The sequence below is a fragment of the Procambarus clarkii genome, chromosome 35 (assembly GCF_040958095.1).
Source record: "Procambarus clarkii isolate CNS0578487 chromosome 35, FALCON_Pclarkii_2.0, whole genome shotgun sequence".
NCBI lineage: Eukaryota > Metazoa > Arthropoda > Malacostraca > Decapoda > Cambaridae > Procambarus > Procambarus clarkii.
The window spans coordinates 15,251,052-15,277,754 of record NC_091184.1 but is presented as its reverse complement, the minus strand read 5'-3'; the positions used below and the strand labels follow the sequence as shown (position 1 = coordinate 15,277,754).

The window sequence follows — 26,703 nt, the reverse complement described above, 5'->3', positions numbered from 1 at the left end:
TCTGTTACAACCTTCTAGGAAGCTTTTAAGGTCAGGATTGACATTACAGTTCAGCGTTTTATATATATAAAATACACATGAGAGGATGTGCAGTGACTTAATATCTAACATATTCAGAGATTTGAGTAGGGGTACCGAGTGATGTCTGGGGCCAGAGTTAGATATTATGCTAATAGCAGCTTTGTGTTGAGTAATTAGAGGACGTAAATGATTTTGGGTAGTAGAACCCTAAGCACAAATACCATAGCTGAGATAAGGATAGATGAGAGAGTGATAGAGTGTCACAAGGGCAGGGCGAGGTACATAATATCTGATCTTAGAAAGAATGCCAACAATTTTTGAAACTTTTTTGGGATATATTTAGAATGTGTCCCTGGAAATTCAGCTTGCGGACAATGAGAACGCCAAGGAATTTGCCATCTACTTTGTTACAAATTTGGGTATTGTTAATCCTGAGATTTATTTGATTTGAGGATTTATTGCCAAACAAAATATAGAAAGTTTTGTCAATATTGAGGGTGAGTTTGTTGGCAGTTAGCCAGTGATGGACTTTATTTAGTTCAGTATTTACTGTGACATTTAGAGCAAGGGGGTCAGGACTGTCGTAAATGAAGGTCGTGTCGTCAGCAAATAGAATTGGTTTGAGATGTTGGGAGGCATTTGGAAGATCATTAATGTAGATGAGAAAGAGGAGAGGGCCAAGTATGCTGCCCTAGTGAACACCAATGTTGATGGGTAGTGTGGGAGAAATTGAATTATTCACAGAAACATATTGGAGCCTGTCAGTAAGGTAAGACTTAATGTATTGCAGGGAGTGACCTCTGACTCCATAATGTTGTAATATAAGAAGAAGGTTTTGGTGGTTGACAGTATCTAAAGCCTTACGCAGGTCCACAAATAACCCAACAGGGAACTCATTTTTATAAAGAGCTGCATGTATCAAGTTAATCATACTAATAAGCGCATCGTTAGTGCTTTTTAGGGGTCTGAAGCCATACTGGCAAGAGCTAAGTATACTGTGTTTGGCTAGATAAGAGTAAAGGTGCTTGTAGATAAGTTTTTCAAATATTTTGGACAAGTTTGGCAGAATTGATATAGGTCTGAAGTTGTTAACATCAGTGGGATCACCACATTTGTGGACAGGGGTTACTCTTGCTTTTTTTAGAAATTCTGGAAAGGTTTGGAGTTCAAGTGACTTGTTGAAGAGCAATGCAATAGCAGGAGCTAAAGTTCTGGAGGCTTTTTTGTAAATAAGAGTTGGTATCTCCTCAAGGGCACTAGACTTGGTTTTAAGGTTAAGGATTATGTCAGTAACATCAGTGGAATTAGTAGGCATTAGGTACAGAGACTGTGGATAGTTACCTGTAAGATTGTCCTGAATATTAGTACTGGACTGTACTAATTTGGACTTAACTCGACTGGACTTAAAGACTGTACCTCTCCCAACCAGTTTAAGATAAAACCAAAGTACTACCTTATTAACTCCATGTAACCTACCTCGCCCCCAAAATGTCAACCCATGTCTACTACTTGAAACAATGCTGTTTGTTGACCAAATTGTATTTTTTCTTTTTTTTCTTCCAAGTTTACCCCGCCCCCTTTTTTCATTTTTTTCTTATTTTTTCTCAACACAATTTATACTTTAATCTAAATTAGTATTAAGTTTTAGTCTTAGTGTTTTTCCTGCCCCGAAACGCTTTGTGTAATAGTGGCTTTAGGCATTGTATGTACTAGCTATATCTATAAATCTATAAATTTTGTATCTCACCTTGCATGTATGTACTCTACCTGAATAAATATTTGTATTTGTATTTGTATTTGGAAGATAGAATATCATTTGCAAGGGATGACCCAATGGAAGAGAAGAACCTATTGAACTCAAGAGCAGTGTCAGAGGCTGAAAGCAGACCATCATTATTTGACAGGAATATTGGTTTGTTATTTAAAATCTTCTTTGATCCCAATATTTGTGAAATTGTGCTCATGTTTTCTTAATGTTGCCCTTTGTGTGGGTAAATTTATCTTCGTAGTATTTAATTTTGGCTCTCCTAATTATTTTAGATAGCAATGATGAGTAATTCTTTGAAAATTCTTTGGAAACGATTCCTAACCTATACTTCTCAAGGTCATGTTTTTTATTAATGGATTTAAGTATCCCCTTTGTAAGCCAAGGATTATTTAGCCTTTTAGTTGTTACTTGCTTCGTTAGCATAGGACAGTGGGTGTTATAAAGGTTGAGAGTTTTTTGAAGAAAAGATTGCACTGCTAGGTTCTAGTAGGTCTAGTGATTAAGGGTATGAGGAAGCAGGAATTCATACAGTTGAGGAAACTGGCAGCAGTAGGATGCTCAGGCTCGCAGAGGTCAATATTAAAATCCCCTGCGATAATTAGATGGTTTTTGTTCAGTCTGTTATCTAGTATTAGATTTCTAAGGTTAGAGTTGAATTCGGACACATCAGTGTTAGGAATTCTATAGACTGCTCCCACAGACAAGACAGACTCAGCACCCTTGACTCTGAAACTAGCAGAGATATACTCCCCACAGTAGTCTCTAGTTCTAATTACTTTTAAGCATGTTAGTTCTTGGTGGTAGTAAAGAGCAGTACCACCACCTCTCTGAATTGGTCGACAGTTGTGAATTGCTGAGTAGTTAGGCATATTAAAGAGTTGAGTAGTATCCTCTTTTAACCACGTTTCAGTAAGTATAATAAAAGAGAATTTGTTGTCAATAGTTTCAATCAAGGCACTAACATCATCGAAGTGTTTGCTAAGTGATCTTACATTCAAGTTAATTACAGAGATATTGTGATTATGTGTTAATACATTGTTTACATCATGTGCTGTAAAATATTTGCAAATTTGATCATTAAAGTGATGATTGTCAAAGATAGTGGATAAGAGGTTTAGTTCTGGGTCTATACTTGTTTGCATAAGAAGGCTGGTTGCAGGAAAACAAGGCAAGAATGGCAATTACAAAACAAAATTTTGATATAAAAGGGGGGGGGGAATTAAAATATAAACAAGACCTATACAAGACAAACACAAAATGAACAAAAAGAAAATGAAGTAGATTGCTTACAAGTACTCTCAGGTACACTGTAAGTAATAATTTGCATTTTGAGACACAGCCAAAGCCAGGGGTACAATGGAGTAAGGGAGTATGGCGAGGCTAGGCAACAGAGGTAATAAATGAAAGCAAAGAAAAAAGTTGAATAATAAACATAGGCAAGTTTAATCTAATGATTATTAACTATAAATAGTTTAGTTTTGATCCTATAATTAATAAGAACTAAAGATATATTAATGCACTCAATTAATTAAGTCCAATAAATGACTAATATACATTAAATTAAAATTTACTATAAAAAAGTGTAACAAAGAGACTTAGGATACGTAGCCCGCACTAGGTGACAAGGGGGTTAATTATGTTGACTCAATGAGAGTGATAATAAGGTGAGACAAACCACATTGGTTGAGGAAAGTGTTGAGGTTATTCTCATTAGCAATTGTAAACATTTTACCTCCTGAGGTCTTTCTCACTTTAATCAAGCCATCTCTAACGATGCACTGATGAATCGCATCTGGGTTTTGATGACGGATTTGACGCAGGCGGTGGAGGAGTTGCTGTCTTTTTCTAGTCTTTTTTCTAGTTTTTTCTAGTTTTTTCTAGTTTTTTTCTAGCTATACCTAATAAATTCCCTGTAACCTACCTTACCCCTCTATTGTCAACCAATGTCTGTTTTTTAAAGAGCGCTGTTTGTCGACAGAATTGTTTTTGTGCTGATTTTTTAAGCTATGTTTTCATTCCATGTTGTCATTTTATTCTTTATGCTCAATTAGTATTAAGCTTTAGTCATTTAAGTTTTTCTTGTCCGAAACGCTTTGCGTAATAGTGGCTTTAGGCATTGTATGTACTAGCCCTATCTATAAATCCATCACTCTTTGTAAAATCTCTTGTATGTATGTACCTTACCTAAATAAACATTTGATTAGATTTGATTTGATTTGAGTCAAGCACTCGTTGATGTAGATTCCCTTTCGTTGGGATGCAGCTGTCCGGACAAGATGCGATTTTATGGACTGGGAAGCTAGCTTGAGGCGAATTTTCCGCTGGTTTAGACCTGATGGATTCTTTTTGCCTACTCTGTAGGCAGCAATAATGTCGGTTTTATTTAGAGTGACACGCAATTCGTCTTTTATGAGAGCATGAACTATTTCAATACACTTTTCACCTTCACGTTCCACAGGAATATTTTGGGACGACACAATAACATAGTCAAGCAGCTTTTGCTGGTCCTGTTCATCCTGGGAGATGGAATGTTGGGCAGATGACACATTTGCAGATGACACTAAGATCTATGATAAAGAAGGAAGTGAAAGTGATATTGAGACCTTACAAAGAGATCTACATGAACTCCACCAATGGTCAGATGACTGGCAAATGCTCTTTAATGTCGATAAATGCAAGACCTTGCCAGTAGGGCATAACATTCCACGTCACAACTACCAAATTGCCCACACTACCTTACAACAGATAGATGAAGAATGCGACATTGGAATCAGAATCCATCATTCACTAAAAGTTGCACAACAAGTGGGAGCGGCAGTTAAAAAAGTGAACCAAACCTTGGGAATAATCAAGGGTGCCTTTACCTTCAAGGAAACTAAAGTAGTCCTTCAATTGTATAAGTCTCTGGTGCGCCCCCACCTGGATTATTGCATACAGGCATTGAGACCTTATCTTCAGAAAGACATAGCTGCTCTGGAGAAGATGCAACACCGGGCAACAAAAATCATACCAGAGCTTAGTCATCTCTCGTATCAGGAAGGGTTGAGGGCCACTGGCCAAACAACACTGCAAACCAGGCATGACAGGGCGGAGCTCATCGAAACACTTAAAATACTCAACAATTTGGACGATGTCCAAAGAGAAAGACACTTTCTTCACAAGGTCAGATGTAACATGAACGAGGAGCGACGGGTTCAAGCTCAACAAGCCACAATGTAGGACAGAAAACAGGAGAGGCTTTTTCACCCGTATGGTGGTAAACCCGTGGAACAGCCTACCCGCCAAAGAGTAGGTAAGGTCAACGCCAAAATTCTACTGGGTTTTAACATACAGATAGAAAAGATCGTCCAGGCAAATGGGTAGGACCTTTGACAAGCCGCCAACTTCCTGTCCTCGTTGAGGCCACCAATATTAGTGGCTCTCAGGTTAATTAAAGGTCGGCAAAGATCAGTAACCAAAGAAAATGGGAAGAGCGACGTGGCGGGTAAGCGAGCGAGCGAGTGACGTCATCACAACAAAGGTTGCTATAGACGTCTCCACGACTCTTGAAGTTCGCCTGTCTTAAAGACCTGTGTCCACAATACCCGCCAAATTGTCCCTCCCACAGTACTCTCAGGACACTTATGGCAGTGTAAGTGTGTGGTGAGGCCACACCACTGAAGACATTGAGGATATACCACGAGGGAGAGACAAAACTGTTGAAGGAAGGAGTCACTGGCTCCACCTGACCACCTTGTTTCTCGCACTCTCATCATCCTCCGTAAGTACTTGAGTGCATTACCTGCTTGATAGGGTTCTGGGAGTTCTTCTACTTCCCAAGCCCGGCCCGAGGCTAGGCTCGACTTGTGAGAGTTTGGTCCACCAGGCTGTTGCTTGGAGCGGCCCGCAGGGCCACATACCCACCACAGCCTGGCTGATCCAGAACTTCTCTTAGAAAACAGTCCAGTTTTCTCTTGAAGATGTCCACGGTTGTTCCGGCAATATTTCTTATAGTCACTGGGAGAACGTTGAACAACCGTGGACCTCTGATGTTCATACAGCGAAGAGTTAGGGGTGACATGATAGAGGTTTACAAGTGGATGAATGGACACAACAAAGGGGATATTAATAGGGTATTAAAAGTATCAGCACAAGACAGAACACGAAACAATGGGTATAAATTGGATAAATTTAGATTTAGGAAAGACTTGGGTAAATACTGGTTCGGTAACAGGGTTGTTGATTGTTGATTTGTGAAACCAATTACTGCGTAACGTGGTGGAGGTGGGGTCCCTCGATTGTTTCAAGCGCGGGTTGGACATGTAAATGAGTGGGATTGGGTGGTTATAGATAGGAGCTGCCTCGTATGGGCCAATAGGCCGTCTGCAGTTGCCTTTGCTCTTATGTTCTCTGATTGTGCCTATGGCACCTTTGCTCCTCACAGGTTCAATCCTGCATTTTCTTCCATATCATTCACTCCAGTACGTTGTTATTTTACTGTGTAGATTTGGGACCTGGCCCTCCAGTATTTTCCATGTGTATATTATTTGGTATCTCTCTCGTCTCCTTTCTAGAGAGTACATTCGGAGAGCTTTGAGACGATCCCAATAATTTAGGTGTTTTATCTCAACGATGCGTGCCGTATATGTTCTCTGTATTCCCTCTATTTCAGCAATCTCTCCTGCTCTGAAGGGGGGAAGTGAGTACTGAGCTTTCTGCTCCACCATTGTATTTATTTATTTATTTATTTATTTATTTATGCATATACAAGAATGTACATAAGGAATGTGAGGATACAATTATGGTAATTACAGTCTTGTAAAGCCACTAGCACGCGCAGCGTTTCGGGCAGTTCGGGACAAAAAAATGATAACAGATTACATGGAATGAAAAAAAAAAAGATGAGAGAAAATTATAGGTACAGTATATTAAAGCACATAGGTAGCTATGATTGATTGCAATGACAGCTTAAAATGGTAGTTGACAACAAATTGGTAGGCACAATACAGCAGAAACAATATAAGATTGATTGCAATGACAGCTTGAATGGTAGTTGACAAAAATTGGTAGTCACAATACAGCATATGGCTAGCACATAAAAGAAGACAGCAATGAACACAATGATAAGGTTGTTTGATATTACATAAAAATTAGGAGATTGGGTACCACTAGGTACAGAGCAAATTTAAAGCTCAGTGTAGGAAACTAAATAGATGAAGTTAGGTACTTTTTGGTTTTGCTTTTAAATAAGGCAAAAGTTTTACAGTTTTTCAATTCACTAGGGAGTGAGTTCCATAGACTAGGTCCCTTAATTTGCATAGAGTGTTTACACAGATTAAGTTTGACCCTGGGGATATCAAAGAGATATTTATTTCTGGTGTGGTGATAATGGGTCCTATTACATCTGTCCAGGGAGAGTTTCAGAGCATGGTTTGCATTTAAGAACAGGGTTTTGTAAATGTAGTTGACACAAGAGAATGTGTGGAGGGAGTTAATATTTAGCAAGTTTAGAGATTTAAACAAGGGAGCTGACCAAGGGAGTTGTCTGCTCCAATATTGTCTTACACCCCTATCATACAATTGTTAATAATAAAAATAATAAAAATTTATTTAGGAAAAGTACATACATAGTTGCAGAGTTACAGTACAAACATTCTGTTTGATTTAAAGATAGAGGTAGTACATACAATACCTAAAGCCACTAGTACGCATAGCGTTTTGGGCAAGGTGAGGTGGGGAAAAAAACCCACTTAGACTAAAACTTAATTGTAATTAAGCTTAAAGTATAATTGGATTGAAAGAAAAAAAAAAAAAAATAAAAGATGAAAAAAGGGGGGGGAACATGGTAGAAAATAGCCAATATACAAGTTGGTCAACAAACAGCATGTTTTTTTTTTCTTCAACAAAAATGTTGGGGTATGGAAATAGGACTATGGAATTGTTGGAGGTGTGGACGTTGGCCAGTAGAATTGTTGGGGTAAATTATATGCCTGGCATTGTTGGGGTGTGGACATTGGCCTATCAAATAATGATAACTTTTATAATAATAATAATAATAATAATAAGAAATTTCACTGGGACTGTGTAGTGTTGCAAACCCATGACCAAGGTATTGCCAGCTGCATACTCTACTACTGTACCACCACTGACGTTCTTACAATCGGATTTCTACTGATATCACAGGAACGGCCAAGCGGACAGCACGCGGGACTTGTGATCCTGTGGTCCTGGGATCGATCCCAGGCGCCGGCGAGAAACAATGGGCAGTTTCTTTCACCCTACGCCCCTGTTACCTAGCAGTAAAAATAGGTACCTGGGTGTTAGTCAGCTGTCACGGGCTGCTTCCTGGGGGTGGAGGCCTGGTCGAGGACCTGGCCGCGGGGACACTAAAAAAAGCCCCGAAATCATCTCAAGATAACCTCAAGTCTGTGATATCCTGATATCACAGTCCTGAAGCCAGTCCAAGTTTTATGTAAGACCCCCAAGCACTCAGGTGAAGGATAAAGTACTGTAGTTCAACATTGTATGCTCAACTTCAGATACACAGAAAATCACACTGTGATATACATCAATGAACAATCCACTGAGGCTGTGAGGTGATGCAAACATTGCAGGTTTGCATCATCTCACAGCCCGAGGGAATTTTCTCATTTATGTACTGTATATCACTTTAGTGTGATTTTCTGTGTAAATAATAATAATAATATTAATAATAATATTATTTATTCAAAAGATTGTGTGTACAAAGAACATAAGAATATTGTTCAATTGAAGGGACAGAAGTTACACATACTAATAAAGTCACTATTACGCAAAGCGTTTTGGGTAAAATTAATAATAATATAGAAATTTTTTAATTAAAGTTGTGACGGGATAAAACACTTAATACTATTAGCGAAGTAAGCTAACAAAATGAGAATGTTCAAGGAAAATAAAAAATGAATACAAAGAAGGTGATACTTAAGGATGACAAGCATAGACTATTACATTATGGAGTCAGTAGTTCTAGCAACAGTACAGTAGTTTATTTACATTAATTATAGAATGGAAATACAAGGTGTAATTTAGAAAAGCAAGTGAACTATTCCTCATAACATTTTCTTTGAACATATCAGAACATAGAGTAACATACTATAATTTAAGTTTAATTTGGCCAACAGTTTCAAATAACCAAGATCATAAAGGACACGAGTAAACACTTTATCAAAGAAATGCATGAAATTAAATGACATTAAATGTAGATAGTAAATGTAGAAATTAAATGTGTGTACTCGCTTGAATGAACTATATGGGGCATAGCCGATTCATTCCAGTGTGGAATTCATTCCATCCGTTCGGCCCCAGCAACTCCCTCCCCCCCCCCCCCCAAAAAAAATACAATCACATTAATGCATATGCCAGTCCACATTTGCCTTATGAAAAATTTAAATAATAAAGAATTTGTATTGCAATGAAATAAATTGATATTGCACGTTACAGTACTGTACTTACTCTACCAGTTGAGTTTTGTAGTGCAAACTTTGTTAGCCTTAATATCCTGAGAGTGCCACACATATGAATATAAATTGTTTAAAGAACAGTAACTTTTCTAACAAATGTACATTATACTCTACAGTCTGTACATGAAGTACAGACCACTAGAATCACACTACTGCAGTACACTTATATCATATAAACTACACTTTGTATATTTAATGTCATTAGAACTGTGCTGTACAGCTCAATTGGTACTCCCAGGTAAGTTATGGCTAGTGCTGGGTGCTGGTCCAGTTGCCTGAGCATCCTCGGAAGGTGAGTCCTTGCTAGTGCTGGGTGCTGGTCCAGTTGCCTGAGCATCCTCGGAAGGTGAGTCCTTGCTAGTGCTGGGTGCTGGTCCAGTTGCCTGGGCATCCTCGGAAGGTGAGTCCTTGCTAGTGCTGGGTGCTGGTCCAGTTGCCTGGGCATCCTTGGAAGGTGAGTCCTTGCTAGTGCTGGGTGCTGGTCCAGTTGCCTGGACATCCTCGGAAGGTGAGTCCTTGCTAGTGCTGGGTGCTGGTCCTGTAGGCCTACTGTGAAACCGTACCAAAAACTTTTGAATCTTAGTTTGTTTCTTTGTTGTGAGCTTCATTATAATATCTTTCATGTCCTTTAGGTGCAGGTAATAATCTGTCAGCTCTTCATTATCAGTTACAACAACCAAATCAAGCAGATCATTAACCTTTTGCAATGATGCAGCATATAGAATAGGTAACATACTATCATCTTCCTCTTCCATATCCTCATCATCATTATTACCAGTAACAGACTGGATAATCTCATCATCAGCTAATTCACAATAACCTGGATCATCAGCATCATTATCTAACCACTCATACACATCAGAAAGTTGCAAATCTTCCTCACCTTCATCTCTGAATGTCTGAAAAATCGCATTATCAAAGCTCCCAAAATCATAGTCATCTTCGTCTTCATTCTAACCAGGTACCGGACTCAGAATTTTATTCCATGCATTCTGTAATGTGGTGACCTTCAACTCTCTCCATTCTTTGGCCGAGTTGTAAATTGTGTCTTTAATTGAATATTTCTTGAAGTTTTCTAGTGTTCACTAGCCTTTGTATCCTTATTAGCCACTGTGCTGCTCGGGCTCCAAATGTGGCACCCCCTTCCCCCTCCTGTATGCATAAAATAAATTCTTGGCAAAAAATTTTTTCACTTATAATATTGTTAAAATACAGTCTCTGATCATGGGAAACTAAACAAAAAATATTGTATGTGACATACTTTAGCCGTGATGGAGCTGGGAAGTTGAGAAAATTATGGGCACTAGGCGATGGAGCGCTCCTGGTCAGTCAGCTTGCGTTGCCCAGTGCATCTCATCTTCCTCACAGAGCAGAACCTCCATAATGTCTGAATTCATAGCTCTTTATAAAGCCTTTTCAGAGCATAGATAACCCCCCCTAATCCATGGGCTGTATTACAGATGTAGTGTTTGGTGGTAAAGCCATACATGTTATTTTGCCATCAGGCGATGTTAATTTAGCAATGGGGTGAGCTGGGGCATTATCAGTCAACAACATTGCCTTTACCTCAGCAGGATGAATTCTACACATATTGATCTGCTGCTTTTTTTATTTTTTGTTACAAAAGTGATTCTGGAACCAATCCTCAAAAATAATCTGTGTGAACCAGGCATTTTTTGTGTTGTAGTAGATGACAGGTAATCTGTTCATGCAGATTTTCAATGCTCTCGGGTTGGCACATTTCCCAATTCGTACTGTACTTTGTTCGGTGACTGCCATCTGCGTTACAGCACAATAATGCTGAAATTCTTTCCTTCTTTACCTTGCAACCAGGGATACTCTTCTCAAGCCTGAAGGCCAAAGTGTTTTTTTTGAAGGCATTTCCAGTTAAAGCCTGTTTCATCTGCATTGTACACTTAAAACCAGTTTAAATTATTAGATATCATGTGGTGAGAAAGTTTAAGCTTATATGCACTAGCGCTTCCAACATCTGCACTTTTTAATTTTCTCTCATCTTTTTTTTTTTTTCATTCCATGTAATCTGTTATCATTTTTTTGTCTATAAATTTTGCAAGTATTTACCTCCTTAAAATTTTCTTAGATTAAGGACCTGCCCGAAACGCTGCGCGTGCTAGTGGCTTTACAAGACTGTAATTACCATAATTGTATCCTCACATTCCTTATGTACATTCTTGTATATGCATAAATAAATAAATAAATAAATAAATAAATTGCAATGACAGCTTAAAATGGTAGTTGACAACAAATTGGTAGGCACAATTACAGCAGAAACAATATAAGATTGATTGCAATGACAGCTTGAATGGTAGTTAACAAAAAATTGGTAGTCACAATACAGCATATGGCTAGCACATAAAAGAAGACAGCAATGAACACAATGATAAGGTTGTTTGATATTACATAAAAATTAGGAGATTGGGTAACACTAGGTACAGAGCAAATTTAAAGCTCAGTGTAGGAAACTAAGAAGATGAAGTTAGGTACTTTTTGGTTTTGCTTTTAAATAAGGCAAACGTTTTACAGTTTTTCAATTCACTAGGGAGTGAGTTCCATAGACTAGGTCCCTTAATTTGCATAGAGTGTTTACACAGATTAAGTTTGACCCTGGGGATATCAAAGAGATATTTATTTCTGGTGTGGTGATAATGGGTCCTATTACATCTGTCCAGGGAGAGTTTCAGAGCATGGTTTGCATTTAAGAACAGGGTTTTGTAAATGTAGTTGACACAAGAGAGTGTGTGGAGGGAGTTAATATTTAGCAAGTTTAGGGATTTAAACAAGGGAGCTGAGTGTTGTCTGAAAGCAGAGTTAGTTATTATTCTGATAGCAGATTTTTGCTGTGTGATGATGGGCTTAAGGTGGTTTGCAGTGGTAGACCCCCATGCACAGATACCATAATTAAGATAGGGGTAGATTAGTGCATAATATAGTGAGAGGAGAGCAGAGTTAGGAACATAATATCTGATTTTGGAGAGTATACCAACTGTCTTAGAGACTTTCTTAGTTATGTGTTGAATGTGGGTGCTGAAGTTGAGTCTCTTGTCTAGGAATAGGCCAAGAAACTTGCCATCATTTTTATTACTGATGTTAATGTTGTCTATCTGTAGCTGAATTGCATTTGATGATTTGCTTCCAAATAAGATGTAGTAAGTCTTTTCGATGTTTAATGTTAGTTTGTTCGTTGACATCCATAAGTGGACTTTTTTTAATTCATTATTCACAACATTATTTAGTGTATGTGGGTTGAGGTTTGAGTAGATAAGGGTAGTATCGTCAGCAAACAATATAGGTTTGAGAATATTAGAGACATTAGGCAGATCGTTTATATATATAAGAAATAGAAGAGGTCCTAAGATGCTGCCCTGTGGCACTCCAACGGTAATTGGTAGAGTGGAAGAAGTTGTATCATTGATGGTTACATATTGGTGTCTGTCACTAAGATAGGATCGGATGTAGTCAAGGGCAAGGCCTTGGATTCCATAATGCTGGAGTTTAAGTAAGAGGTAGTTGTGATTAACAGTATCAAAGGCTTTTCTTAGGTCAATGAAGAGTCCAATCGGAAACTCATTTTTGTCAAGGGCTGAGTAGATAATGTCCAGGAGACTAATGATTGCATCATTGGTGCTCTTTTGGGACCGGAAGCCAAACTGGCAGTATGTCGAATTTTACGAGGTAGGAATAGAGCTGTTTGTAAATAATTTTTTCAAATATTTTTGATAGAATGGGTAGATTTGATATTGGTCTATAATTGTTTACGTCCGCCGGATTGCCTCCTTTATGGACTGGCGTTACTCTTGCTTTTTTGAGGATATCAGGGAAGGTGTGATACTCTATAGATTTGTTGAACAGTAGTGCTATGGGTGGGGCAAGGGCATGGGAGGCTCTCTTGTACACAATGGACGGAATTTCACTGGTGTTCCCTGCCTTGGTTTTTAGAGAATGTATGATGGACACAACATCTGCCGGGCTGATTGGTGAAAGGAGAAGAGAGTTTGGATAGCTGCCTGAGAGATATGTGTTAATATGTGTCTGAGTCTGTGGGATTTTACTGGCAAGATTAGCACCAACCGATGAAAAGAAACTATTAAATTCATTTGCCATTTCTAAATCAGTTGACGGTATATCCCCATCCTTGTAGAGTTTTATTTGGTTATGTGAGTGTTGTTTAGTTCCTAGGATACTAGAGATAGTTTTCCAAGTGCTTTTCATGTTGCCTTTTGCTTCATTGAATCTATTCACATTGTAACACGGGTTTGGGTTCCTCTCTCTACTTCCTTCTTTCTTTGCCCTCTACCCGTATTCTTACTTTTATTTCTAAACCAAGGGACTCCAAAACTTTTACCAAAGCCAACTCCACGCCACGTGGTCCTAAGACGATTGACCGACTTAGGATTCTACACCCAGTATGACGTGACCTAAGCTCTGAACAAAACCCTAGAGTCGCCTCTATGCTGCCACCACCAGACCAGCTCTACAGAGCAATGATCGAGGTCTGGATCGATCACGCTAATTAATCAACCTTGGGGCTTGATCCCCACTAGTAGTTTATAACCTCGGAAACTTGAGTGTGGAATTAATTAGATGGGGATGATGAATTCCGATCCGATGTTAGAATCGGCGCCCAATGCAACTCTGCCTCGTGTGGACCACGTGACCAGGACAAGTTTACACATAACCAAATGGAAACAATAAAATGCAAATTAATAACAAATTTAATTTATTAAAAGAAAACTAAAACAAAATCTAAATGTGTTCACTCCCTATCACTTTAACACTCCCTACTTGACCTGAATGGCAAATGAGAAGACTATTTCTATACATAACCATAGCAACTATACCTTGGGCGACCACAGCTCTAGGTGTTGGGGCTGGTCTTGGGGAGAGGTAAGATGGTTTGAACCTCTCCCAGCTGCTCGGCAGATCACACTGATCTCTCTCTTGTCTGGTCTACCCCAGACAGAGCATTGTATCCTTCCGCCTAGTCAGTCAAAGTTCTACCCAGTTACTAGCAAGGTTTAAGTTATAACAATTAAACTCTGTTGCACTTCATTGATCCAGACTGGTTGAATTATTTTACTGAATTAAATTACACAAACATCTAACGGCAGAGCTGTTCCCGATCCCCAAAATGGTTAATTGAACTTTGAGAAATATTAGACATGTCAACCCTGCTGACCTATGACCGCCGGTCACTCCGCCTTAAAAGTTAGATCTGATTCGTGACGTCACTGATGGTGACTTAAACTCAATAATTAGAATACTCTTGATATTGTATCCAGTACTATTATACAATACAATTTTAATAAAAATGAATAAGGCTAATTTTCTCTAAATTACTGAATACTATAGGATGATTCATTATACGCAGATATGAACAAAGCGTCGGTTATTGCCACCGCGAATTCCCCTGGGGGTCAGGTCACCATGCGGCTCAGCTTCCCATTCTCTTTTGTCGATAAACCACTCTGGATAATTCTTACACACCAATGTGTAGATAATCAATAATATATATCCTCTCCCACTCTACCAATAACCGTTGGAGTGCCACAGGGCAGCATCTTGGGACCTCTCCTATTTCTTATATACATCAATGATCTGCCTAATGTCTCTAACATTCTGAAACCTATTTTGTTTACTGATGATACTACCCTCATCTACTCTAACCCCAACCCACATACACTAAATGATGTTGTTAATAATGAACTAAAAAAAGTCCACTTATGGATGTCAACCAACACACTAACACTTAACATAGAAAAGACCTACTACATCCTATTCGGAAGCAAATCTACAAATGCAATTCAGCTTCAGATTGACAATGTAAACATTAGCAATATAAATGATGGAAAGTTTCTTGACATATTCCTAGACAAGAGACTCAACTTCAGTACCCACATACAACACATAACTAAGAAAGTCTCTAAAACAGTTGGTATACTCTCCAAAATCAGATATTATGTTCCTAACTCTGCTCTCATCTCTCTATATTTTGCACTAATCTATCCCTATCTCAACTATGGTATCTGTGCATGGGGTTCAACCACTGCAAACCACCTCAAGTCCATCATCACCCAGCAAAATTCTGCTATCAGAATAATATCAAATTCTGCTTTCAGACAACACACAGCCCCCTTGTTTAACTCAGTAAACATGCTAAACATAATCTCACTCCATAAATTCTCTTGTGTCAACTACATTTACAAAACCCTGTTCTTAAATGCAAATCCTTGTCTGAAACTCTTCCTGGACAGATGTAATAGGACCCATTATCACCACACCAGAAATAAATATCTCTTTGATATCCCCAGAGTTAAACTTAATCTGTGTAAACACTCTATGCAAATAAAGGGACCCAGTTTATGGAACTCACTCCCTACTGAATTGAAAAGCTGTCCAACTTTTACATCATTCAAAATCAATACTAAAAAGTACCTAATTTAATCCTCATAGTTTTCACGTTTTGCCTTAAAATTGCACTGTATCTATTGCTACCCAATCTCCCAACCTTTATGTTCCCAATTTGAACATCTTTATCATTGTGATCATTGCTGTCTTCTTATATGTGCTGCCAATCTGCTGTATGGTGTTTATAAATCTTGTTTATCTGTATCTTTTGCTACCCAGTCTCCCAATCTTTATGTACCCAATCTGAACATCTTCACCATTGTGATCATTGCTGTCTTATATGTGCTGCCAATCTGCTGTATGGTGACTATTAATCTTGTTTAAATTACTAATCAAGCTGTCAATGTAATCAATCAGAGCTTTAATATAACAATGTGCTTTAATATACTTACTAAGCTCTCTCATCTCATTTTTCTCTTGCAATGTATCTTTATCATTTATCAATTCTGATAGAAATTACCTACTTAAAATTATCTGCTAGATTAAGGACCTGCCCGAAATGTTGTGCGTACTTGTGGCTTTACAAGAATGTAAATACTGTACTATCCAATGTATTCTCACAAACCCAATGTACCTTCTTGTATATATGTAAATAAATAAATAAATAAATAAATAAATAAATAAATAAATAAATAAATAATAAATAAATATATAAATAAATAAAAGTGAATATGAAAACTTGTTGGTTAACTCTGCGCATGTAGTGCATCAACTGTGGGAGAGCTATTTCCTTCAAAAAGTATAATCGTGTGGCTTTATGTTTAAAGAAACAATTTCAGGTACATTCTTTGATTGAAAAACATGAATATAAATACAAGTGTTAATTGTAAATGACCAGTTATAAACAAAAATAAGTAGGAAAATGATATGTGGAACCAGCCAACACATTGGAACGCTTAGGTGATGAGAGGGTAAAACAACCGCCGCCATTTTAGCAGCACCCGCCGGTTATGTCCAGCACGACCATTAAGGAAAACCTTGACACAAACTGCACCTATCATAAAGAAAAAGCACCACCATTGACCGCCAAGTACTCACATCAAATCTAACTCTAAGAAACAACACTCAAGCCTTGACGCTTTCCCAACATCCGGGGAAGAAAACCTTCACACAGACTGCACCTGTCATAAAGAAGATGAAGACTCACCAGTGTCCACAGTGTCCGAAGGTATTCACCTGTCCTTCACATGTGAAGACTCACATGTTAGTGCATTCAGGTGACAAACCTCATGAGTGTCCAGAGTGTGGGAAGAGATTCAGTCATCGTGGAAGTATGAAGACTCACATGATGGTGCATGCGGATGAGAGACCTTTTCAATGTGCCGAGTGTGGCAAAAAATTTAGAGAACGTGGAACTATAATAAGGCACATGTTAGTGCATTCAGGTGACAAGCCTCACGAGTGTCCAGAGTGTGGGAAGAAATTCAGTCGTCTTGGAAGTATGACGACTCACATGTTAGTGCATTTAGGTGACAAACCTCATGAATGTCCAGAGTGTGGGAAGAGATTCAGTCAGCATGGAAGTATGAAGACTCACAGAATGGTGCATGTGGATAAGAGACCTTTTCAATGTACTGAGTGTGGCAAAAAATTTAGAGAACGTGGAACTATAATAAGGCACATGTTAGTGCATTCAGGTGACAAGCCTCACGAGTGTCCAGAGTGTGGGAAGAGATTCAGTTGTCTTGGAAGTATGAAGACTCACATGTTAGTGCATTCAGGTGACAAGCTCACGAGTGTCCAGAGTGTGGGAAGAGATTCAGTCGTCTTAGTGATATGAAGAAGCACAAAATGATACATGCAGATAATAGGCTAAACACTTAAGAGTGTGGAAGGTAATTAAGAGGAATGTTGAAGGATAATGAGGCACATACAGGTATATTAACTTAACTTTAATCTAACAGTGTGCTATCTCAATGTCAGTTGGATGTTCTTCAAAGGTAATTCTATTTTGTTTGAGAAATACACTTCACCATGAAAGGTAAAGATCAAGATATTTTATTATATTGTTCTTTTATGAAAGTTAGATGACCAAGCAAGAACTAGAGAAGCTGTCACTATAGGAAAATTCAAATTGCTTATATGTATAGAAATATCTCTTTAGTTTAGCAAAGATAAATCAAAGCTTTAAATGTTTTTCTTCATATTTATGTAAATAATAATGTGCTTTCTGTTTTTGTTCTCTGTGAAAATTTATTTAAAATGTAATATACTCTGTAGCTAAGTTATGGACATTATTGTTGTAATTTTATTTAGCATTGGTACTGGTGAAGAAGACGGTCTGAGACGTACTTACGATGAGACCATTTGATAGGGAAATGTAGGTTAATCAGGGAATTTTCTCATCAGATTCATATGCAAACTGATGTCTATTTTATATTTTTTGTTTAGGCATATTTATGAATAATACTCTTGATTATAAATATTTCACTGAAGAGTTTATTGAAGGCAGATTGGCATTTATAACTGTCAGTCATGTTGATATGAAAATTTAAATTTATATTACTCTAGAAATTTACATCACTCTAAATTTACCAGAAATTTATATTACTCTAGCCTAACTTTATCAGTTATGCTGTAATTGTCTTGGAATAATATTTTACCCAATTTACCTGAGGGCCACTAACCCTAGTGGCCTCAATAAAAACGGAAGCTGGCAGCTTGTTGAAGGTTCCCTTCCCCCCCCCCCCCCCTATTTTGCTTGATTTTTTCCAGGTATATTTTGAAATTCAGCACATTTTGGCAGTTATGGCGTTGGCAGGTAGTCAGTTCCATCGATCAATAACCCTGTGGGTGAAAAGCCTGATTCAAAGTTATATTAGCTTGATTAGCAATAATATCCTGATTCGTATAATCCTCTGTCAATTAATCACTCTAAGCTGTATATCAGCCCTTAAACTTACGCCAGATGATGTAGACCACCACCCACAGGCAGCTAAGTACATGGAGTCCAAGCATGTTATAGCAAAACCAAAGTAACCGACCAAAATCAACTCATTCCATCTCAAATAAGTTTCAAAACAATCCTCTACGGTGTGAGTACCAGTGCATGCTGCCGCCACCGCGCTGCCTGGCGCAAGTTTCTTCTCAACATATACCCCCCAGTCCATTTCTAACCAATCATGTCTCCTAAAAATGTGACTGTGCAGGGAAATAAGGTCAACAAACCCCTTAACAAGACATCCATCCGGCCAACTCTAAAAATATCCGTGTTTCTCCGTCTGGAAGCTCTGGGGTCCGGGGTGGCGGGGCTGCCCTCCCCTCCACCCCATTGAGCAAGGGAGCAGAGTCCTCTCAACCCTCTCCTATGAACATGCTAGCATCCCAGTATAATCAACTCAAGCGAGCTTCCGGTCCTCACCGGAATTCACTAACTGGACCGAGAATCAGTGGTTCAAAAAGTTGTGCCTAGTCCTCGAGTCACAAAATACTATCATCTTGAGTCTTCTCAACGAGAATTTAGCGAACCGCGCTAATCTCCAACAACAACAACAAGAAATAACCCTCCTCCGCGAGGATATTAGAAACTACAAGGCTAGCCAAGACCAACTACAGCATGATTTGAATGATCTCCATGAGGAAAACAACCTTCGGAAAACTGATGAAGCCTTAAAAAAACAGGAGGAAGCTCTCAGCAAAATGACTGCATGTATCAGTACATTTTCAGCTCAACGTTCCGTCTCCCAGGAGGAACAAGACCAGCAAAAGCTGCTAGACTCTGTTATCGTGTCGTCCCAAGATATAACCTGTGGAACATGAAGGTGAAAATTGTGTCGAAATAGCTCAGGATCTCTTAAAAAACAAATTGCAGCTCAGTCTAAACAAAACTGACGTTATTGCTGCTTACAGAGTAGGAAAAAGAATCCATCAGGTCTAAATCAACGAAAATTAGCCTGAAGCTGTCTTCCCAGTTCACGAAATCCCATCTAGTCCGGACAGCTGCATCCCAACGGAAGGGATTATACATCAACGAGTGCTTGACCAGGAACAGACAGCAAATCCTCTACCGCCTGCGTCAAATCCGGCAACAAAACCCAGATGCGATTCATCAGTGCTTCGTTAGAGATGGTCTGATAAAGGAGAGAAAAACCGCAGAGGGCAAAATGTTTACTATTACTAGAGAAGAAAAACCTCAACACTTTCCTCTCCCAATGTGGTTTGTCTCACCTTATCACTCCCAATGAATTAACTTAATTAACCCCCTGTCAACTAGTGGGGCTAGGTATCCTAAGTCTCCTTGTTTCATTTCTGACTTAATTTTTAACTTACTCTTACCTAGTCATTTACCGAAATTATTTAATTGAGTGCATTAAGTAGTTCTTCAGGTCTTTTTAATTATACAGTCATTACTGAACTATCTATAGTTATTAATCATTAGCTTAAATTTGCCTATGTTTATTATTCAACTTTTCTTTGATTTAATTTTTTACCTAGGTTGCCTAGCCTCGCCATGCTCCCTTACTCCATTGTACCCCTGGCTTTGCCTGTATCTCAAATTGCAAATTGTTACTTACAGTGTACCTGAGAGTACTCGTAAGCAATCTGCCTCATTTTTTTTAATTTTTGCTCAATTTGTTTTGTATTGCTTAGTCTTGCTTATATTTTTTGTTTTGTATTTCTATATCTTGTGTTTTGTATAGTCCATGTTTATATGTTTTTTCTTTAATCTCTTTTATTACCTAGGTTGCCTAGCCTAGCCATACTCCCTTACTCCATTGTACCCCTAAGCCTCTTGTAAGACTAACTTTTTTTTTTTTTTCATTTTGTGTTTGTTTTGTACAGTATTGTGTATATATTTTTCCCTATTTTATAGCTTATTTCTACCTTGTAATTTGCCTTTCTTTCCTTGTTTTTCCTGCAATCAGCTTTCTTTATGCAGACAAGTATAGACCCAGAACTTAACCTCTTCCACTATCTATGACAATAATCACTTTAATGATCTAAATTGCAGATATTTTGCAGCACATGATGTAAACAATGTATTAACTCATAATCACAATATCTCTGTAATCAATTTGAACGTTAGATCCCTAGGTAAACACTTCGATGATGTTAGTGCCTTGATTGAAACTATTGGCAACAAATTCTCTTTTATTATACTTACTGAAACATGGTTGAAAGAGGATACTACTCAACTCTTTAAGATGCCTAACTACTCAGCAATTCACAACTGTCGTCAACTTCAGAGAGGTGGTGGCACTGCTCTTTACTACCACCAAGAACTAACATGCTTAAAGAAATTAGAACTAGAGACTGCTATGGGAGTATATCTTCGCCAGCTTCAGAGTCAAGGGTGCCGAGTCTGTCATGTCTGTGGGTGCAGTCTATAGAATTCCCAACACTGATGTGTCCTGAATTCAACTCAAACCTTAGAAATCTAATACTTGCTAACAGACTGAACAAAAACCACCTAATTATCGCAGGGGACTTTAATATTGACCTCTGCGAGCCAGAACACCCTACTGCTGTTAGCTTCCTCAACTGTATGAATTCCTGCTTCCTCATACCCTTAATCACTAGACCTACTAGAATCACTGATAGCACTGCCACGACTCTAGATCACATCTGGACCAACATAACCTCTCCGCTTACTTCAGGTATAATCACCGATAGCACTACAGACCATTACCCCACATTTCTCTTAACTAACATTAGCAACCACCTCTAGAAACAAGGGAGTTAAGCTTTAGGCTGCACAATGAAACTGCTATAAACAATTTTATAACTGCTGCTGATAATGTCAACTGGGAGTCCGAGTTAGGTAACATATGGGACATCAACCTAGCAGTGCAATCTTTTCTACAAACAACTCTTAGCCTTTATAACACCCACTGTCCTAGGCTTACAAAACAAGTCACAAGCAAAAGGCTTAACAATCCTTGGCTTACAAAGGGAATACTTAAATCCTTTAACAAAAAACACGACCTTGAGAAGAAGTATAGGTTAGGAATTGTCTCCAAAGAATTCTCAAAGAATTACTCATTATTGCTATCTAAGATAATTAGACGAGCCAAAACTAAATACTACGAAGATAAATTTACCCAAATAAAGAGCAACATTAAACAAACTTGGAGCACAATTTCACAAATATTGGGATCAAAGAAATCTTTAAATAACAAACCGACTCTCCTGTCTAATAACGATGGTCAGCTTTCAGCCTCTGATTCTGCTATTGAGTTCAATAGGTTCTTCTCTTCCATTGGTTCATCCCTTGCAATGGTATTCCATCTTCTAGTACTGACATTAAGGACTATCTTACAGGTAACTATCCACAGTCTCTGTACCTAAAGCCTATTAACTCCACTGACGTCAATGAGATAATCCTTTCCCTTAAAACCAAGTCTGGTGCCCTTGAGGAGATACCAACTTTAATTTACAAAAAAGCCTCCAGATCTTTAGCCCCTGCTATTGCTTTGCTCTTCAACAAGTCACTTGAACTCCAAACCTTCCAGATATTCTAAAAAAGCGAGAGTAACGCCTGTCCACAATGTGGTGATCCCACAGATGTTAACAACTACAGACCCTATATCAATCCTGCCAAACTTGTCAAAAATTTTTGAAAAACTAATCTATAAGCAGCTTTACTCATATCTAGCCAAACTCAATATACTTAGCCCTTGCCAATATGGCTTCAGACCCAAAAAAAGCACTAACGATGCACTTATTAGTATGCTTAACTCGATTCATACAGCTCTTGATAAAAATGAGTTCCCTGTTGGGTTATTTGTGGACCTGCGTAAAGCTTTTGATACTGTCAACCACCAAAACCTTCTTCTTAAATTACATCATTATGGAGTCAGAGGACACTCCCTACAATACCTCGAATCCTACCTTACTGACAGGCTCCAATATGTTTCTGTGAATAATACAATTTCTCCCACCCTACCCATCAACATTGGTGTTCCTCAGGTCAGCATACTTGGCCCTCTCCTCTTCCTCATCTACATTAATGACCTTCCAAATGCCTCCCAACACCTCAAACCAATTCTATTTGCTGACGACACAACCTTCATTTACTCCAGTCCTGACCCTCTTGCTCTAAATGCCACAGTAAATACTGAGCTAAATAAAGTCCATCTTTGGCTAACTGCCAACAAACTCACCCTTAACATTGACAAAACTTTCTATATTCTGTTTGGCAATAAATCCTCTAGTCAAATAAATCTCAAAATAAACAATACCCAAATTTGTAACAAATTAGATGGCATTCTCATTGATCACAAGCTGAATTTCCAGGGACACATTCTAAATATATCAAAAAAGTTTCAAGAACTGTGGGCATTCTTCTAAGATCAGATATTATTCAGATTCAGATTCAGATTCAGATGTTTATTCAGGTAAGGTATATAATACAAGTGATGTTACATTAATGGATTGATATATAGATAGAGCTAGTACATACAATGCCTAAAGCCACTATTACGCAATGCGTTTCGGGCAAGAAAAACATTAATATCTAGAACTTAATACTAATTGAGCATAAAGAATAAAAAGTGTTGAGAACAATACAAATAAAGATAAAAAAAGGGGAACATGACTGAAAAAGCAGCACAAATACAATAGGTTGACAAACAGTGTTGATTAAAAAAAAAAGAAAATAACAGACATGGTTTGACAATAGAGGAGTGAGGTAGATTACAGGGAATTTATTAGGTAGTGTTTAGTTTTTATCTTAAACTGGTTGAGAGAGGTACAGTCTTTAACATGGTTGGGAAGGTCATTCCACATTCTGGGCCCCTTGATTTGCAGAGTATTTCTAGTTAGATTAAGACGTACTCTAGGAATATCAAAACTGTATTTATTTCTGGTGTGGTGCTCATGGGTTCTGTTACAACCTTCTATGAAGCTTTTAAGATCAGGATTGGCATTATAGTTTAGCGTTTTATATATGTATAATACACATGAGAGAATGTGCAGTGACTTAATATCTAACATATTCAGAGATTTGAGTAGGGGTACCGAGTGATGTCTGGGGCCAGAGTTGGATATTGTTCTAATAGCAGCTTTGTGTTGGGTAATTAGAGGACGTAAGTGATTTTGGGTAGTAGAACCCCAAGCACAAATACCATAGTTGAGATAAGGATAGATAAGGGAGTAATAGAGAGTCACCAGGGCAGGGCGTGGTACATAATATCTGATCTTAGAAAGAATGCCCACAGTTTTTTAAACTTTTTTTGATATATTTAGAATGTGTCCCTGGAAATTCAGCTTGTGGTCAATGAGAATGCCAAGGAATTTGCCATCTAATTTGTTACAAATTTGGGTATTGTTTATTTTGAGATTTATATGACTAGAGGATTTATTGCCAAACAGAATATAGAAAGTTTTGTCAATGTTAAGGGTGAGTTTGTTGGCAGTTAGCCAAAGATGGACTTTATTTAGCTCAGTATTTACTGTGGCATTTAGAGCAAGAGGGTCAGGACTGGAGTAAATGAAGGTTGTGTCGTCAGCAAATAGAATTGGTTTGAGGTGTTGGGAGGCATTGGAAGGTCATTAATGTAGATGAGAAAGAGGAGAGGGCCAAGTATGCTGCCCTGGGGAACACCAATGTTGATGGGTAGGGTGGGAGAAATTGTATTATTCACAGAAACATATTGGAGCCTGTCAGTAAGGTAGGACTCGAGGTATTGTAGGGAGTGTCCTCTGACTCCATAATGATGTAATTTAAGAAGAAGGTTATGGTGGTTGACAGTATCAAAAGCTTTACGCAGGTCCACAAATAACCCAACAGGGAACTCCTTTTTATCAAGAGCTGTATGAATCGAGTTAAGCATACTAATAAGTGCATCGTTAGTGCTTTTTTTTGGTCTGAAGCCATATTGGCAAGGGCTAAGTATATTGAGTTTGGCTAGATATGAGTAAAGCTGCTTATATATAAGTTTTTCAAAATTTTTGACAAGTTTGGCAGGATTGATATAGGTCTGTAGTTGTTAACATCTGTGGGGTCACCACATTTGTGGACAGGCGTTACTCTCGCTTTTTTAGAATATCTGGAAAGGTTTGGAGTTCAAGTGACTTGTTGAAGAGCAAAGCAATAGCAGGGGCTAAAGATCTGGAGGCTTTTTTGTAAATTAAAGTTGGTATCTCCTCAAGGGCACCAGACTTGGTTTTAAGGGAAAGGATTATCTCATTGACGTCAGTGGAGTTAATAGGCTTTAGGTACAGAGACTGTGGATAGTTACCTGTAAGATAGTCCTTAATGTCAGTACTTGGAAGATGGAATATCATTTGCAAGGGATGAACCAATGGAAGAGAAGAAACTATTGAACTCAATAGCAGAATCAGAGGCTGAAAGCTGACCATCGTTATTAGACAGGAGAGTCGGTTTGTTATTTAAAGATTTCTTTGATCCCAATATTTGTGAAATTGTGCTCCAAGTTTGTGTAATGTTGCTCTTTATTGAGTAAATTTATCTTCGTAGTATTTAGTTTTGGCTCGTCTAATTATCTTAGATAGCAATAATGAGTAATTCTTGAGAATTCTTTGGAGGACAATTCCTACCTATACTTCTTCTCAAGGTCGTGTTTTTTGTTAATGGATTTCAGTATTCCCTTTGTAAGCCAAGGATTGTTAAGCCTTTTGCTTGTGACTTGTTTTGTAAGCCTAGGACAGTGGGTGTTATAAAGGCTAAGAGTTGTTTGTAGAAAAGATTGCACTGCTAGGTTGATGTCCCTATGTTACCTAACTCGGACTCCCAGTTGACATTATCAGCAGCAGTTATAAAATTGTTTATAGCAGTTTCATTGTGCAGCCTAAAGCTTAACTCCCTTGTTTCTAGAGGTGGTTTGCTAATGTTAGTTAAGAGAAATGTGGGGTAGTGGTCTGTAGTGCTATCGGTGATTATACCTGAAGTAAGCGGAGAGGTTTTGTTAGTCCAGATGTGGATCTAGAGTCGTGCAGTGCTATCAGTGATCCTAGTAGGTCTAGTGATTAAGGGTATGAGGAAGCAGGAAATTCATACAGTTGAGGAAGCTAACAGCAGTAGGTGTTCTGGCTCGCAGAGGTCAATATTTAAGGTCCCCTGCGATAATTAGGTGGTTTTTGTTCAGTCTGTTATCAAGTATTAGATTCTAAGGTTTGAGTTGAATGCAGACACATCAGTGTTGGGAAATTCTATAGACTGCACCCACAGACAGGACAGACTCGACACCCTTGACTCTGAAGCTGGCGAAGATATACTCCCCATAGCAGTCTCTAGTTCTAATTTCTTTTAAGCATGTTAGTTCTTGGTGGTAGTAAAGAGCAGTGCCACCACCTCTCTGAAGTTGACGACAGTTGTGAATTGCTGAGTAGTTAGGCATGTTAAAGAGTTGAGTAGTATCCTCTTTCAACCATGTTTCAGTAAGTATAATAAAAGAGAATTTGTTGCCAATAGTTTCAATCAAGGCACTAACATCATCGAAGTGTTTACCTAGGGATCTAACGTTCAAATTGATTACAGAGATATTGTGATTATGAGTTAATACATTGTTTACATCATGTGCTGCAAAATATCTGCAATTTAGATCATTAAAGTGATTATTGTCATAGATAGTGGATAAGAGGTTAAGTTCTGGGTCTATACTTGACTGCATAAAAAAAGCTGATTGTAGAATCAGAAATAAGTAGAAATAAGCTATAAAATAGGGAAAAATATATACACAATACTGTACAAAACAAACACAAAAGGGGCTTACAGGGGTACAATGGAGTAAGGGAGTATGGCTAGGCTAGGCAACCTAGGTAATAAATGAGATTAAAGAAAAAACATGTAAACATGGACTATACAAAACACAAGATATAGAAATACAAAACAAAAAATATAAGCAAGACTAAGCAATACAAAAAAAAAACAAATTGAGCAAAAATGAAAAAAAAAGAAAAAATGAGGTAGATTGCTTACGAGTACTCTCAGGTACACTGTAAGAAACAATTTGCAATTTGAGATGCAGGCAAAGCCAGGGGTACAATGGAGTAAGGGAGCATGGCGAGGCTAGGCAACCTAGGTAATAAATGAAATCAAAGAAAAGT

At 38.2% G+C, this 26,703-nt stretch overlaps 1 protein-coding gene across 2 annotated transcripts in view; it reads left to right on the top strand.

Annotated features, from left to right (window-relative positions):
• The first annotated feature begins 5,272 nt into the window (after positions 1–5,272).
• The window catches only part of LOC138371369 (uncharacterized), a 560,082-nt gene continuing 538,651 nt past the window's right edge, over positions 5,273–26,703 (top strand). The window contains exon 1 of one of the 2 annotated variants that reach the window (XM_069336150.1): positions 5,273–5,549. The gene's annotated coding sequence lies outside the window, so the exon portion shown is untranslated. The remainder of the gene's footprint in view (positions 5,550–26,703) is intronic. The other variant, XR_011230420.1, reaches the window with a different exon arrangement.